At 43.1% G+C, this 16,114-nt stretch overlaps 1 protein-coding gene across 3 annotated transcripts in view; it reads right to left on the bottom strand.

Annotated features, from left to right (window-relative positions):
- Positions 1 to 5,305, bottom strand: part of ZNF572 (zinc finger protein 572) — a 31,484-nt gene extending 26,179 nt beyond the window's left edge. Inside the window, exon 1 of one of the 3 annotated variants that reach the window (XR_002734136.3) lies at positions 5,167 to 5,286. The gene's annotated coding sequence lies outside the window, so the exon portion shown is untranslated. The other 2 variants (XM_023224145.1, XM_023224137.2) reach the window with 2 other exon arrangements.
- Positions 5,306 to 16,114: the final 10,809 nt, after the last annotated feature.

Raw genomic sequence — 16,114 nt, 5'->3', positions numbered from 1 at the left:
AACAAAGGTACAACATACCAGAATCTCTGGTACACATTTAAAACAGTGTGTAGAGGGAAATTTATAGCACTAAATACCCAAAAGAGAAGGCAGGAAAGATCTAAAGTTGACACCCTAACATCAAAATTAAAAGAACTAGAGAAGCAAGAGCAAACACATTCAAAAGCTAGCAGAAGGCAAGAAATAACTAACATCAGAGCAGAACTGAAGGAGATAGAGACACAAAAATCCCTCCAAAAAATCAATGAATCCAGGAGCTGGATTTTTGAAAAGATCAACAAAATTGATAGACCACTAGCAAGACTAATAAAGAAGAAAAGACAGAAGAATCAAATAGATGCAATAAAAAATGATAAAGGGGATATCACCACCGACCCCACAGAAATACAAACTACCATCAAAGAATACTATAAACACCTCTACACAAATAAACTAGAAAACCTAGAAGAAATGAATAATTTCCTGGACACTTACAGTCTCCCAAGACTAAACCAGGAAGAAGTTGAATCCCTGAATAGACCAATAGAAGGCTCTGAACTCGAGGCAACAATTAATAGCCTACCAACCAAAAAAAGTCCAGGACCAGACGGATTCACAGCCAAATTCTACCAGAGGTACAAGGAGGAGCTGGTACCATTCCTTCTGAAACTATTCCAATCAATAGAAAAAGAGGGAATCCTCCCTAACTCATTTTACGAGGCCAACATCATCCTGATACCAAAGCCTGGCAGAGATACAACAAAAAAAGAGAATTTTAGACCAATATCCCTGATGAATATCGGTGCAAAAATCCTCAATAAAATACTGGCAAACCGAATCCAGCAGCACATCAAAAAGCTTATCCACCATGATCAAGTGGGCTTCATCCCTGGGATGCAAGGCTGGTTCAACATACGCAAATCAATAAATGTAATCCAGCATATAAACAGAACCAAAGACAAAAATCACATGATTATCTCAACAGATGCAGAAAAGGCCTTTGACAAAATTCAAAAGCCCTTCATGCTAAAAACTCTCGATAAATTCGGTATTGATGGAACGTATCTCAAAATAATAAGAGCTATTTATGACAAACCCACAGCCAATATCATACTGAATGGGCAAAAACTGGAAGCATTCTCTTTGAAAACTGGCACAAGACAGGGATGCCCTCTCTCACCAATCCTATTCAACATAGTGTTGGAAGTTCTGGCTAGGGCAATCAGGCAAGAGAAAGAAATCAAGGGTATTCAGTTAGGAAAAGAAGAAAGTCAAATTATCCCTGTTTTCAGATGACATGATTGTATATTTAGAAAACCCCATCATCTCAGCCCAAAATCTCCTTAAGCTGATAAGCAACTTCAGCAAAGTCTCGGGATACAAAATCAATGTGCAGAAATCACAAGCATTCTTATACACCAGTAACAGACAGAGAGCCAAATCATGAATGAACTCCCATTCACAATTGCTACAAAAAGAATAAAATACCTAGGAATCCAACTTACAAGGGATGTAAACGACCTCTTCAAGGAGAACTACAAACCACTGCTCAGTGAAATAAAAGAGGACACAAACAAATGGAAGAACATACCATGCTCATGAATAGGAAGAATCAATATTGTGAAAATGGCCATACTGCCCAAGGTAATTTATAGATTCAATGCCATCCCCATTAAGCTACCAAGGACTTTCTTCACAGAATTGGAAAAAACTGCTTTAACGTTCATATGGAACCAAAAAAGACCCCGCATTGCCAAGACAATTGTAAGCCAAAAGAACAAAGCTGGAGGCATCACGCTACCTGACTTCAAACTATATTACAAGGCTACAGTAACCAAAACAACATGGTATTGGTACCAAAACAGAGATACAGACCAATGGAACAGAACAGAGCCCTCAGAAATAATACCACACATCTACAGCCATCTGATCTTTGACAAACCTGAGAGAAACAAGAAATGGGGAAAGGATTCCCTATTTAATAAATGGTGCTGGGAAAATTGGCTAGCCGTAAGTAGAAAGCTGAAACTGGATCCTTTCCTTACTGCTTATATAAAAATTAATTCAAGATGGATTAGAGACTTAAATGTTAAACCCAAAACCATAAAAACCCTAGAAGAAAACCTAGGTAATACCATTCAGGACATAGGAATGGGCAAGGACTTCATGTCTAAAACACCAAAAGCAATGGCAACAAAAGCCAAAATTGACAAATGGGGTCTAACTAAACTAAAGAGCTTCTGCACAGCAAAAGAAACAACCATCACAGTGAACAGGCAACCTACAGGATGGGAGAAAATTTTTGCAATCTACTCATCTGACAAAGGGCTAATATCCAGAACCTATAAAGAACTCAATCAAATTTACAAGAAAAAAACAACCCCATCAAAAAGTGGGCAAAGGATATGAACAGACACTTCTCAAAAGAAGACATTCATACAGCCAACAGACACATGAAAAAATGCTCATCATCACTCGCCATCAGAGAAATGCAAATCAAAACCACAATGAGATACCATCTCACACCAGTTAGAATGGCAATCATTAAAAAATCAGGAAACAACAGGTGCTGGAGAGGATGTGGAGAAATAGGAACACTTTTACACTGTTGGTGGGACTGTAAACTAGTTCAACCATTGTGGAACAGTGTGGTGATTCCTCAAGGATCTAGAACTAGAAATACCATTTGACCCAGCCATCTGATTACTGGGGATATACCCAAAGGATTGTAAGTCATGCTGCTATAAAGACACATGCACATGTATGTTTATTGCAGTACTATTCACAATAGCAAAAACTTGGAATCAATCCAAATGTCCATCAGTGACAGACTGGATTAAGAACATGTGGCACATATACACCATGGAATACTATGCAGCCATAAAAAAGGATGAGTTCGTGTCCTTTGTAGGGACATGGATGCCCTCCATCATTCTCAGCAAACTATCGCAAGAACAGAAAACCAAACACTGCATGTTCTCACTTACAGGTGGGAATTGAACAATGAGATCACTTAGATACAGGAAGGGGATCATCACATACCGGGTCCTATTATGGAGGGGGGGAGGGATAGCATTAAGAGATATACCTAATGTAAATGACGAGTTAATGGGTGCAGCACACCAACATGGCACAAGTATACATATGTAACAAACCTGCACGTTGTGCACATGTACCCTAGAACTTAGAGTATAATAATAAAAAAAAAGTAAATCTTCACATTAAAGGTTTGAGGATCAAGCTTCAAAGACAGAATACTAATCCTCATTGTCCACGCATAGCTTAGAAACACTTTTAATTTAAAAAACAAAGTATTTTTTTTAAAAGACACCAATAATAAAACTTTTATAAAGACTTCAAGGAATCAATATGCAGGCGTAAGCAGCAGCTAAAGAAAAAAAAGCACGCTGTTTAGTTTCAAAAGAATAACTTGGTCTTGACAGAAGGAAACCTTTGAAGTCAATTTCAAAGGAAAGTTAGGATTTACATAACCAGTAAAGAGAAATTAGGACAAAGCAGAGGTGGAATAATTATAGCCAATAACCCTGCAATATAAAAAGGAGCCTCAAGAGGACCTCTTCCTCCTTGCACTTAGTTCCTAAGTCTATCATATTCACAATACCCATTTCAGCCTAAACTTTGTCTTCTGGAGCCAACAATCACTAACCTATTTTAAGGGACTAGAAAATGTTCCATCCTGGCTATGCGGTGAAACGCCGTTCTCTACTAAAACTACAAAAAATTAGCCAGGCGTGGTGGCACGCGCCTGTAGTCCCAGCTACTCACGGGGCTGAGGCAGGAGAACTGCTCGAACCCAGGAGGCGGAGGTTGCAGTGAGCCGAGATCGTGTCACTGCACGACTCCAGCCTGGGCGACAGAGCAAGATTCCGTCTCAACAACAAAAAATAAGAAAAAGAAGAAAATGATGTGATCTACCACAGGAAGGCAGTGACGTATGGACTTCTGGCATCCATTTCAGAATATAAAGAATATCATTATTTGGGAGAAAAATAAGGACATAAAAGGATATACAAAAGCACACATTTTAAAAACAAAAAACAGTATCTGTATTTATATTGTATTTTTCCCATTGCTGCCTATTATGCGCCAGGTAGTGAATGAAATAATTTCCACACATTTGTCATTTAATTCTTACAATAGCCCTCTGAGGTGTATGAACAACTACCAGCATTTTACAGGATGAGTTTAAAAGGTATTAAGAAACTTTCCTAAGGTCACCTAGAAAGTGGTAGAGCAGGATTGAGCTCCAAGTCTGTTTGGATGCTGACCTTTTTCACCCTCTTACCTATTATCATAAACTAGAATGGGAAGCAGAGCTGGGCATAATGCCAAACTACAAATAATCCTCAAAGAGTCCCTTTATTTTAGAATATATTGACTGGCGTTTTAGAAAACAGATCTACATTCCTAAACCTTGTAACAAAGTGAGTCGACATTCCGTAAGTACACTCAGCAAGTAGGGATTTGTCCTAGAGAAACGTGAAACTAGTCTACATTACTAATATCCCCAGGGTTTGAGTGAGGGGAGGGAAAAAACCATACACCTGAATGCAAAAAAAGGAAGGGGGTGGAGTTGTTCGAATGGAGTTACATATTTTGCTGTCCTAAGTTTACAGATTGTTATCAAAGTATTTACAAAATAAGCTTGAGTCTGGGTAACACATTATCACCCTCCCACCCGCCATTTTCCCTACTAAAATACTATTAAATTTGGCAGCAAAGCAGCCCCCGGAACAGTGGCTCAGCAAAACGGTGGCAAATGCAAGGCCATAAAGGGCTGCCATTCAGATGTCTCTCCACGGGGAAGGAGTGTTTTCACTGTTACAGAGCTACTAGCTAGCTGATCAGAGTGGGGCCGTGCTTTGATCAGAAATCCTTCAAAGAAAATGCACTGCCTGACGCCTAGTTTTAAGAACCAATGGCAGGGACAAGTTGGAGACGCTGGGGCCTGAAGTTTCAGGATACCAAACGGTCTCCGGCCGATAAGATCCCCCTTAAGGGGCCCCGCGGACAAGGATGACCGTGGCCCGCCGATGGGAGATGCTGGGCCTTCGCCCCTGGCAGCAGCAGGATCTCTCTCCGGACGTCCACTGCAGCCTGGACGGAGCTGTTTCCACTCCTCTAGCCCGCAACCCTCGGCTCCCTTCCCCCCAAGAAGGAACTCACTGTTCTGGGTGCTACACCCAAGGCGCCCTGCACCCCCAGCAGTCCAGGAGGAAGGCGCCCCCTCTCCCTCTGAACCCCCCAACCCAGGGTCCTAAACTCTCAAACCCGGAAGGCAGAAACAGGAAGTTACCCCCATCTCCCCTGGCGGCTTTGCTAGGGCCGCTCTAGGAAACAGTGATGGCCAACTCTCGTTGATCTTAACCCTTAGGGTCCTGGACCAGAAGGAGAGTGGGGGTGGATTTCCTTTCCTTGTGCTGTGACCAGTCAGCTGTGAACCTCATTCCTGTTACTTGTCAGGCGGCTTACGACAGAGGCCTGATTGGAGCTTATACCTTTCCTTGTCATCAGAATATCATCAGATTAATTGTCATCACTATTAGAATCAAAATCAATCCAGTTCTTTTTTTTTTTTTTTTTTTTGAAACGGAGTCTCGCTCTGTCACCCAGGCTAGAGTGCAGTAGCGCGATCTCGCCTCACTGCAAGCTCCGACTCCCGGGTTCACGCAATCCCCCTGCCTCAGCCTCCCGAGTAGCTGGAACTACAGGCACCTGCCACCACACCCGGCTAATTTTTGTATTTTTAGTAGAGATGGAGTTTCACCGCGTTAGCCAGGATGGTCTCGATCTCCTCACCTCGTGATCCGCTCGCCTCAGCCTCCCAAAGTGCTGGGATTACAGGCGTGAGCCACCGTGCCTGGTCTCATTCTAGTATTTTTAAACACGTATTGTTTCTGTTCCCACCGCTGTGAGCGTGGATATATATTTACTTATCTGTGCAAGTTAGAAAGCCAAGGCATCCATTCACATATAAAACAATTCGTTTGCAAGGCACCCTTATTAACTCCTGGAAAAGTATTTAATCCCTCCTCTTTCATTACAGAGAAAATAGAAGCCAGTCCCTTCATCTCACCTCTACCAAACATAGAAATCCACTCAAGTCTGCACACTGCCATTCGGTTTCTTCCTTCCTGTTACAACACAGAGTCCCTTTCTGGCGGGTTTTTTTTTTTCTTTGTTTCTTTCTTTCTTTCTTTCTTTCTTTTTTTGAGATAGAGTCTCACTGTGTCCCCCAGCCTGGAGTGCAATGGCAGGATTTCGGCTCACTGCAACCTCTGCTTCCCGGGTTCAAGCAATTCTCCTGCCTCAGCTCCCGAGTAGCTAGGACTACAGGCGTGCGCCACCACGCCCAGCTAATTTTTGCATTTTTAGTAGAGACGGTTTTCACCATGTTCGCCAGGATGGTCTTGATCTCTTGACCTCATGATCTGCCCACCTCGGCCTCCCAAAGTGCTGGGCTCTTTGGCATTTTAATAAGCCCTTTACTGGTACTTGCTTTCCTTCCCATCTTCTTGGAAACTTCATGCTACCAACTAAACTCTCAATCCCTCCACCCCCATCCCCAAATGGTCCCTCAGCTTTTCTTTTCTCTTTTTACTCACAATGTTTCCATTTCACCAATTTTCCACTAACCTTAACATTTCTCCTGCAACAACAACGCAAAATCACTAGCATCACCAATGACCTCCATGATGTCAGTTAGTGCAATTGGTATTTTTTAGTTCTCAGGTCATTTTTCAGGAGGTTTGATATGGCTAAGGACTCGTTTTCTAGAAACACTCTTTTGAGGTGATACCACATTCTCCTCCTTTTCTTCCAACATCTCTAGTCAGTCCTGTTAGTCTCTTTTCCAAGTCAGTCTCTCAAGATCATCCTCTCCTCTTATCACTGAATGTTCTCTGCCTAGGCAATCTCATCCACTCTCACATTTTCAAATACCACCTAGGCAGACAACTCAAAAATTTGCTTCTCCAGCCCAAGCTACATGTCTGAGCTCTTCACTCATAACCAGTGATCTACCTGGCATCTCACACAGGAAGTCTCAATAACACCTCAAAACCAAAATGTCAAAAATCAAAATCATAATCTATCTTCTCCCTCACTGTTCTTCTCCGTATACACATATAAACACAAAATAAAACAAAATAAACCTGTTTCTCTTCCAATATTCTTTCAACCATCCATCCAGTTATATGGAAACCCAAAAGTCCTTCTTTTCACTTCCCTTTCCTTACCTTCCATATACAATTCATAAATAAGCCTCATCCATTGTGTAATAAATAATTCTCACCTGTAGTTTTCTCCTAACCACCTGGGCCACCTCTATTCTGGCAACCATCAGCCCTCACTTGGAAGGATTTCCATGCCCTCCTAACAGTCCTATGGATACCCATCCTTGCTCCCTCTCATGCACTCTTCCCTGTTGAATCCAGAGGGATCTTTTCCAAAAATGAAACTGATTCTTCCACGTTCCTTTACCTAACTGAAGCTTACTCATCCTTCAGATTTCAGCTTACACATCACTTTCTCACAGAAGCTTTCCAGGCTCTTCTACATGCTCTTCTCCTACCATATCTTCTTTTTCCGTTGTAGCCCACGTAATGACTGCAACTTTATGTTTGTGTGATTGATGCATTATTTTGCCTCTCCATCCAGAGAGCAAGTTCCATGAGAACAGGGCCTGCCTCCACTTTTGCTTATGATTCTATCTTACAACTTAGCACAGTGCCTGACTCCTTCATTCATTTATTTAACAAATATTTGTTGAAAGCCTACTGTGTGCCTGTTACTGTGTTATTCTCTACACTGAGGATACACAAGGGCACCAAACATTGTGGGGGAGATCATAAATGAACATCAACAAAAAGTAAACAAATGTATGTTAAGCAGTGATGAGTATTAGAAAAAGAAGTAAAGGAAGTTAAAGAACGTGTACTATTTCAGGGGATCAGGGAAGTCCTCTCAGTAGGGAGATATTTCAGCAGAAGTATGAAGGAAGAAAGGCGTGGGCCTCATCGTTATTTAAGGGAGGAACAATTAAGATAGGAATAGTAAGAAAAAAGACTCTGAGATGGAAACTCAAGAAATCATAAGGAGCAGAGCAAGTGAAATGAACAGTACTTGGAGATAAGGTCAGAGAAGTTTCAAGAGGCTAGGTCATAATCATATAGACCGTAAGTGACAGATACAGAGATGCACCACTCAGACTCCAAATAAGTACATGTTGCCCACCTTTGAGAGCGCTGTGAGCGGAAAGCTTTCAGCTGTTGGCTTCCTCAGGGAGTGCTTCGGCTTCAGAGAATAGCCTTTCTGGAGCTCATGCCCTTTCCAAGGCAGCCCACGTCTAGTGACTGATCAAGGCAGAAATACAAAAGCCTGTCCGTGTTGTCCAAAGCAGGATAACTCTTAAATGCACTATTTCAGCTTCCTGTGTGTTGTTTGTTTTTTAAGACAGCCTTACTCTGTCACCCAGGCTGGAGTGCAGTGGCACAATCACAGCTTACTGCAGCCTCGACTGCCCAGGTTCTAGCAATCCTCCCATCTCAGCCTCTTCAGTAACTGGGACTAAAGGCACGTGCCACGATGCCCTGCTAATTTTTTAATTTTTTTGTAGAGAGGGGGGTCTCAGTTTGTTTCCCAGGCTGGATGTGAACCCTTGGGCTCAAGCAATCCTCCTGCCTTGGCCTCCCAAAATGTTGGGATTACAGGTGGAGCCACAGTGCCCAGCCAACTCCTGAGTTCTTGATGGCCTTGATGGAGGAAGCTGTCGTCAGGCCCAAATTGCGGGTTTTCCCCCTCTGCTCAATCCTGATTCCTTTCCCACCCTTCCACAGGTTTGGATACCAAGGCCATTTCCCAGTCAACACCCTGGACTCTAAACTCAGTCTCAGAATCTGCTTCCTCAACAAACAAACAAATGAACAAAAACCTCCAAAATACATACAGAAAGTGAAATGTCCTCTCTCATCCCTGCCCCCAGCCATCCAGTTCTTCTCTCCACTGGGGCAACCAACGTTGTATGTTTCTTGTGTATTATTCACAGATACGCCATATGTGAGCAAATACCTACCTACCTACTTATATACATACATATACACATACATAGGTAATGAATAAAGATAGGTGACAGATATTCATTCATTTCTTTTGCTACACATATGATAGTAAACTATTCACTTTGTTCTAAATTTTAGTTTTTTCACTTAACAACATATCATGGAGAGTTTTATTTTCTTCTCTTTTTTTTTTTTTTTTTTTATTTTTGAGGCAGAATCTCACTCTGTCCCCCAAGCTGGAGTCAGTCCAGGGGTGTGATCTCAGCTCACTGCAACCTCAACCTCCAGGGCTCAAGCAATCCTCCCACCTCAGCCTCCCAAGTATCTGGGACCATAGGTGTGTGCTACCACTGCCAGCTAATTTTGCTTTGTTTTGTTTTGTAGAGACAGGGTCTTACTATGTTGCCCAGGCTGATTTCCAACTCCTGGGCTCAAGTAATCCACCTGCTTCAGCCTCCCAAAGTGCTGGGATTACAGTCATGAGCCACTGTGCCCAACTGAAAGTTTTCTATAATAGTACAGACATTTATTATAGAGGTCCCAGTGTTCTTTTTTTTTTTTTAACAGTTGCATGCTATTCCATTGTGTAAATACACCAGTATTTATTTAATCTATTTTTTAGATTGCTTCTGAACTTATACTATTACTTATATTGAAATGAATAATTTAACCTTTATTTTTTAAAGCTGTGGTAGATATTGTGTATTGATTTGCTCAATATCCATTACCACTTTTTTTCATTATGCATTCCTCCTGAGAAAAGTTGGTGTTATGAACTGAATTGTGTCCACTGAAAATTCTTTTTTTTTGATAGGGAGTCCCGCTCTCTGCCCCCCACAGCTGGAGTAGAATGGCACGATCTTGGCTCACTGAAGCCTCTTCCTCCCGGGTTCAAGCAATTCTCCTGCCTCAGCCTCCCGAGTAGCTAGGATTACAGGTGCGCACCACTACAACTGGCTAATTTTTGTGTTTTTGGTAGAGATGGAGTTTCACCATGCTGGTCAGGCTGGTCTCGAACTCCTGGCCTCAAATGCTCTGCCCATGTCAGCCTCCCAAAGTGCAGGGATTACAGGTGTGAGCCGCCACACCCAGCCTTCATTCAAAATTCTTATGTTGAACCTGTAATCCCCAGTGTGGCTATATTTGGAGACAGGGCCTCAAGGGAGGTGTTTGAGGTTAAGTGAGGTCATAAGGGTGAGGCTATAATCTGACAGGACTGGGGTCTTTGTCAGAAGAGGAAGAGACACCAGAGACATCTCTGTCTGTGTACACACGAAGGAAAGGTCAGGGGAGAACGTAGCAAGAAGGTGACCATCTGCAAGCCAGTAAGAGAGTCCTCATGGAAACTAACACTGACAGTACCTTGATCATGGACTTCTACCTTCCACAAGTGTGAGAAAATGAGGCCATGCATGGTGACTTACACCTGTAATCCCAATACTTCAGGAGGCTGAAACAGGAGGACCACTTGAGCCCAGGAATTTGAGACTAGTCTGAACAACAGTGAGACTCCTTATGTACAAACAATTGAAAAAAAAAAAAAAGCTTTGCATGGTGGCACATGCCTATATTCCCAGCTACTCAGGAGGCTGAGGCAGGAGGATTGCTTGAGCCCAGGAGTTCAAGGCTCCAGTGAACCATGATTGCACTACTGCATTCCAGCCTGGATGACACAGTGAGACCCTGTCAAAAAAAAACCAAACCCCAGAACTGTGAGAAAATGAATTTCTGCTGTTTAAGCCACTCAGTCTTGTATTTTGCTATGATAGCCTAAACAGACTAATACAGTTGAAAAAGCTAAACATTACATTTCTGAGACTTCTTTGAAGCTGTCATTGCCGTAGTTGTAGCAGCAGCTTTGATTGACACACGTGGAAGCTCAGTCTGCAGTCTATTTCCTCAGTCCTCCCAGTGATTCCAAAAGTCCTTTAATCTTTGTAATATATCTTTTATTCCTTATGTCAGCTCAAGTGAATTCTATTCTCTGTAACTGACTTTAGTTCATACACAGCTAAATTGCTAGGGAGGCTCTTGATTTGGGATTGAGGGCACATGGACAAAGTTTGTGTGTTCCCTGGAGTAGCAAGCTTGCAGACAGAACTTCCAGCTGGAGAATGGCTGCATGGTATGTGTAAGCAGGCTGAGGCTGGCACCACAGGTCCAGCTCAGAATTAAATGAAGAGTGATGCTTGCCTTCTAATTATCTACTCTAGCCATGAGCAAACTGTTATTGGAAGACAGAGGAAGGGGATCTTTGTTATGTCGTGGCAGAAATTTGGCGACACTGTCACCTGTGCTAACACATAGAAAATAAGAAATTCACCTAATCACCTCCAACATCTTGGTCAGGGGTTGGCAAATTCATTCTGTAAAAGTCTAGAGAGTAACTATTCCACGCTTGTGGGCCGTATGATCTCTGTTGCAACTACTCAACTCCACCATAGTAACTCAAAAGCAGCCCATATGCAAGACTAGTATACAGGCATGGGTGTGTTCCAATAAAACTTTATGTGTGAAAATGGGTGGCCAGGCATGGTGGCTCATGCCTGTAATCCCAGCATTTTGGGAGATGGAGGCGGGCAGATCACTTGAGGTCAGGAGTTTGAGACCAGCCTGGCCAAAATGGTGAAACACCATTTCTACTAAAAATACAAAAATTAGCCAGGTGTGTGGCACATGCCTGTAATCCCAGCCACTTGGGAGGCTGAGGCGGGAGAATCACTTGAACCCGGAGGCTGAGATTGCAGTGAGCCAGGATTGCACCACTGAACTCCAGCCTGGGCGACAGAGTGAGGCTCTGTCTCTAAATAAATAAATAAATATAAAATAAATAAGGGGGCAGCCTGCCTGCCAGCTGACCTCTGTTCTAGCTAAAGAGATTTCAAGATAGAATATTAAGCATGCCGCTTGGCTTCCTCTCATTGCCTATGGTAAAATGCAAGAGAAAAGAGATAAGCTGAAGAACCAAGCCTTGAATATATAGGAGCTAGAAACGGCTGCGTTGGAAACAATTTGTTTTTCCACATCCCAGCCTCTCCAGGTGGCAAATAGTGTTAAAATTAAGAAATGGCTTCTGAGTAAAGATCAAATATTGGGCACTGCTAGGAAAGAGTGTTCTAAGTAAGTGTCAGCAAACTACAAAAGACCTGTGCAGGTCTTCCTTCAGAACGTGCCTTGAAGCACTTCTGTGTTAAACAGTGGGATACCAAAGAGTCTTAAGGGCCTTGACCCCAGCAACCACATACGGAAGCCAAGGGAGAAAAGGGCTTATCTCATGAAATTTGTGGGCATACCTTTTGTCTGATAGAGTGAATGACATATCAACACCCCAAAAGCCTCAAGATTTCTGAAAGTATCCTGTCAACTGGGATCGATAGGCACAGAGACAGTACAAAACAGCAAGAGAACTTCAGAACCCCAAACTTCTACTGGCAGGAAGCGGGCTGAGAAAACTACTCAGGCACAAATATGGGTTACTATCATCAAGATAGTATCTAAATTTCAGGACGTTTCTGTTCTGGCTCGTCTGTAACCACCATGCTCCTCCCACTAGAGGCAAAACCACTTGTGGTTCTCAGAACATAGCTTGCTCTTCTGTACCTCTATGTCTTACCCTCTGACACAGTGGTACTGCCCCCTGTCACTCCTACTCTTGCCTCCTCCCCTACCTCCCATCCATCTGTATAGCAAATGTCCCCTCCTTCTCATCTGAAATATCATCTCACCAATTAGCCTCCCTTGACTCTCCGAGGAATACTTAAACCTTTTCTCCTCCCCAACTTGCCCAAAGGTTCTGAACCAATTGAGAAACCTGTTGAGAAACCAATTGAGAGTACCGACACAGGTATTAGATAGGGATCAAAATGATCAGCTTTGTCGCAGGTAAGACTGGAGAGATAACCTGGGGGCCCAGGCCTCCTACTTCACCCCACGCATTAGACTAACTTATGCTCTTATTGCCTTGGAAGAAAATCCTGCCCAAGAAATTGTGCTAACCACATGTACAAGAAGCAGACAGCAGGTAGCAAATGCTCTGTGGGTAGGAAGATCTTAGAGAACTCAAGAGCCTACATCACACATGTTCATTCTTTTCTGCTCCATCTCACCCATCATAGAAGACAGTTTTCCTGATCCTATAAATGAGTAAGGGGTAACGATGGGGGCAATGAAATGAAGGGCAGAGGATACCTTCTACTATTTCCAATAAAACAGTTTTTCTTTTATGGGGCTGTAGGAATGTGGGGAACAGGAAAAAATGCCTTTCTTTTACATCTATAAGCTTCTTGAAAAGCCACTTAATAAAAATCTTTGGCTGAATTCAAGAATCAATAAATGAGGCTAGGTATGGTGGCTCACGCCTGTAATCCTAGCAACTTGGAAGATCAGGGTGGGTGGATCTCTTGAGGTCAGGAGTTCGAGGCCAGTCTGGCCAACATGGTAAACCCCATCTCTACTAAAAATACAAAAATTAGCTGGGCATGGTGGCGGGTGCCTGTAGTCCTAGCTACTCGGGAGGCTAAGCCAGGAGAATTGCTTGTCCCTGGGAGGTGGAGGTTGCAGTGAGCCAAGATCGCACCACTGCACTCCAGCCTGGGCAACAGAGTGAGACTCTGTCTCAAAAAATTAAAAATAAAAAAAGAATGAATAAATGAATTTGCTCACCAGATTGTCTTACATTGTAGTATGCTATGTGGACATCCGTCATCCAGGCTAGCAGTGAGCAATGTGAACACAGCAATCTTGTTTCATTCTTACAATGAGTAAATAAACTCTTAGGGTATGATGCCTGGAGGGCATTAAGGGCATGGGAAGTATGGAAAATTGATCAGGTTCCTTTATAAACGTTTACTTTCATTTCCTTTGTTCTTTCATTCACTTACTAAACAAGTATTTACTCTCTCTTTGTGTTTACTCCTGGAAAGGGTCATTCTGACAGGAGTTTGTAGAGATTGCCCTGACTTCTGGCCGGCCGACACAGGGCACTGGAAGAGTGAGTTTTTGCCTTTCCCCAGCCATGGTTGTTTTCATGCATCAGTGTCAATAAGAATAACAGTTGAAACTGTGTTGATATGGGTGTCTTAAGGAGTGTTCTCAGTTTCAAGTTACAGACTGTGTGACTCACACTGGTTTAAACCATAAGAACTTTATTCTTCACTTAAGAAATGTTTAAAGCAGGCAGTCCTGTGATGGGTGGAACAGCTCAGTGATGCTTTCAAGGGCCCAGGCCATTTTCTTCCTTCCTCTGCATTATTCTCAGCATTTTTATGACATCTTCCCTTAGGCTTCTCACCTCATGACTACAAAATGACTGCAGCAACTCCTCCCATCACATTCTAACTCCATAGTGTTCAAAGCAGGAAGGGAAGGGGGCAAAGGGGGCTTTATTTTCACATGCCTCTCTCCTATCGAGGAGAAACATGTTTTCGAAAGCCCCCAGTGTATTTCCCCTTCTGTCGCACTGGCCAGAACTTGATCACATGCCCACTGATTAGAGCGATGACTGCCAAGACAGAATGGAGGTGCTGTGATTGGCTGAGGCCAGTTGTGTTTTACCCTCTGGAGCTGAGCACATTGCTGCCCAAATCGAATCAGTCAAAAGGTGAGACTGACAGTTGAATTAGTAAGCAACCCCCTGCCACAACAGACATGAGCAGAGAATAGCAGGAGAAGCCTCTGGGCTGCAGGATCCACAAGCTCTTTGAAGGGTATGGGCCTGGGATGACTCCTTTTTGTAAAACACAAATTCTTTCACCCACGACTTCACTCCTTTGGAGCACAAATGAAACCACCCCCACAGGGTTGACACAAATTGCATGCTGGGTTCTGGACAGAAATATAGTTATAATTAAGCTTTAATCGGACTGCACTTGGGCCCACCTCCTTGTTGCTAAAAGTCACTAGATACTAACCATTTATATTCCCTTTGTTCCTACAGACAGGATCTCTGACACGAGAATCATATGTTTTTTGTTGAAGGATTGCTTAAGATGTTTTTCAGACCCCGAATTCCAGCACCAGGTTGAAGATCCCCACAGAGGAACTGGATCAGCATGAGAACACAGCTTCTTCATCTCCCTGCCCCCAGGGGTCTCCCCACTTCAGCCCACTCTAAAACTCTTAAAAACCCCAACCCTAAGTTCCTTAGGGGCAGATGGATTTATGGTTTCCTCCCATCTTCTCAGTTGATGATCCTACGATTAAACCTCTTTCTCTGCTGCAACCCAAGGGAGTATTGACTGGCTGCGTGCATCAAGCAAAGGACCTATTAGGGTTATACAACTTCTTCCAAACTCATCCTGAGTTTCCCCTAAGGGGCACTACATAGACTACCCCGGATGTGATTACTATGTGCTTCGTTTGCAATGCTTTTAAAGAAAAGTTATTATGTCAAAACCATGGAAAAAGAGATTGGCAGACAGGGCAGCTAGAAGCCCTGCTGGCTGAATTCTGCCTCCATGGGAGCCTCTGTTCCATATGGGCAGATTCCAGCTGTGTGACTGGCTCATCTTGCTTCTGAGATTGCAAGAGTCTGAACATTCTGCAGCTTGCAGCTTCTTCACCCTTATTTTGAGTATATAAGCACCCTAGGAATTTACAACTTAACACTTTAATTTTTCTACAAACCACCTCATCCATGCCTTTTTTCTTCTGATCTGCATTGCTCACACACCACCTACCAGGACAGCTGATGTTGGGAAAGACTGGTGTGTGAACAGCAAAATTACAGCATAACATGGTAAATGTTGCAACAGAAATTAAGAAAAATACTACTTTGGCCTCATAGGGAGCAGACTAACTCTTTACTTAAGGGAGCAAGAGAAACACTTTGCAGAAGAAATCAATTGGCCTTAGAAGAATGAATAGGAGTTTGGTGGGTTTTGTTTGTTTTGAGACGGAGTCTCACTCTGTCTCTCAGACTGGGGTGCAGTGGCACAGTCTCGGCTCGCTGCAACCTCCACCTCGCAGGTTCAAGCAATTCTCCTGCCTCGGCCTCCCAAGTAGCTGGGATTACAGGTGTGTGCCATCACGCCTGGCTAATTTTTGTGTTTTTACTA

Source organism: Piliocolobus tephrosceles, chromosome 7, assembly GCF_002776525.5.
Source record: "Piliocolobus tephrosceles isolate RC106 chromosome 7, ASM277652v3, whole genome shotgun sequence".
NCBI lineage: Eukaryota > Metazoa > Chordata > Mammalia > Primates > Cercopithecidae > Piliocolobus > Piliocolobus tephrosceles.
Note: the sequence above shows the minus strand (reverse complement) of the source record. Positions and strands in the feature narration are given on the sequence as shown.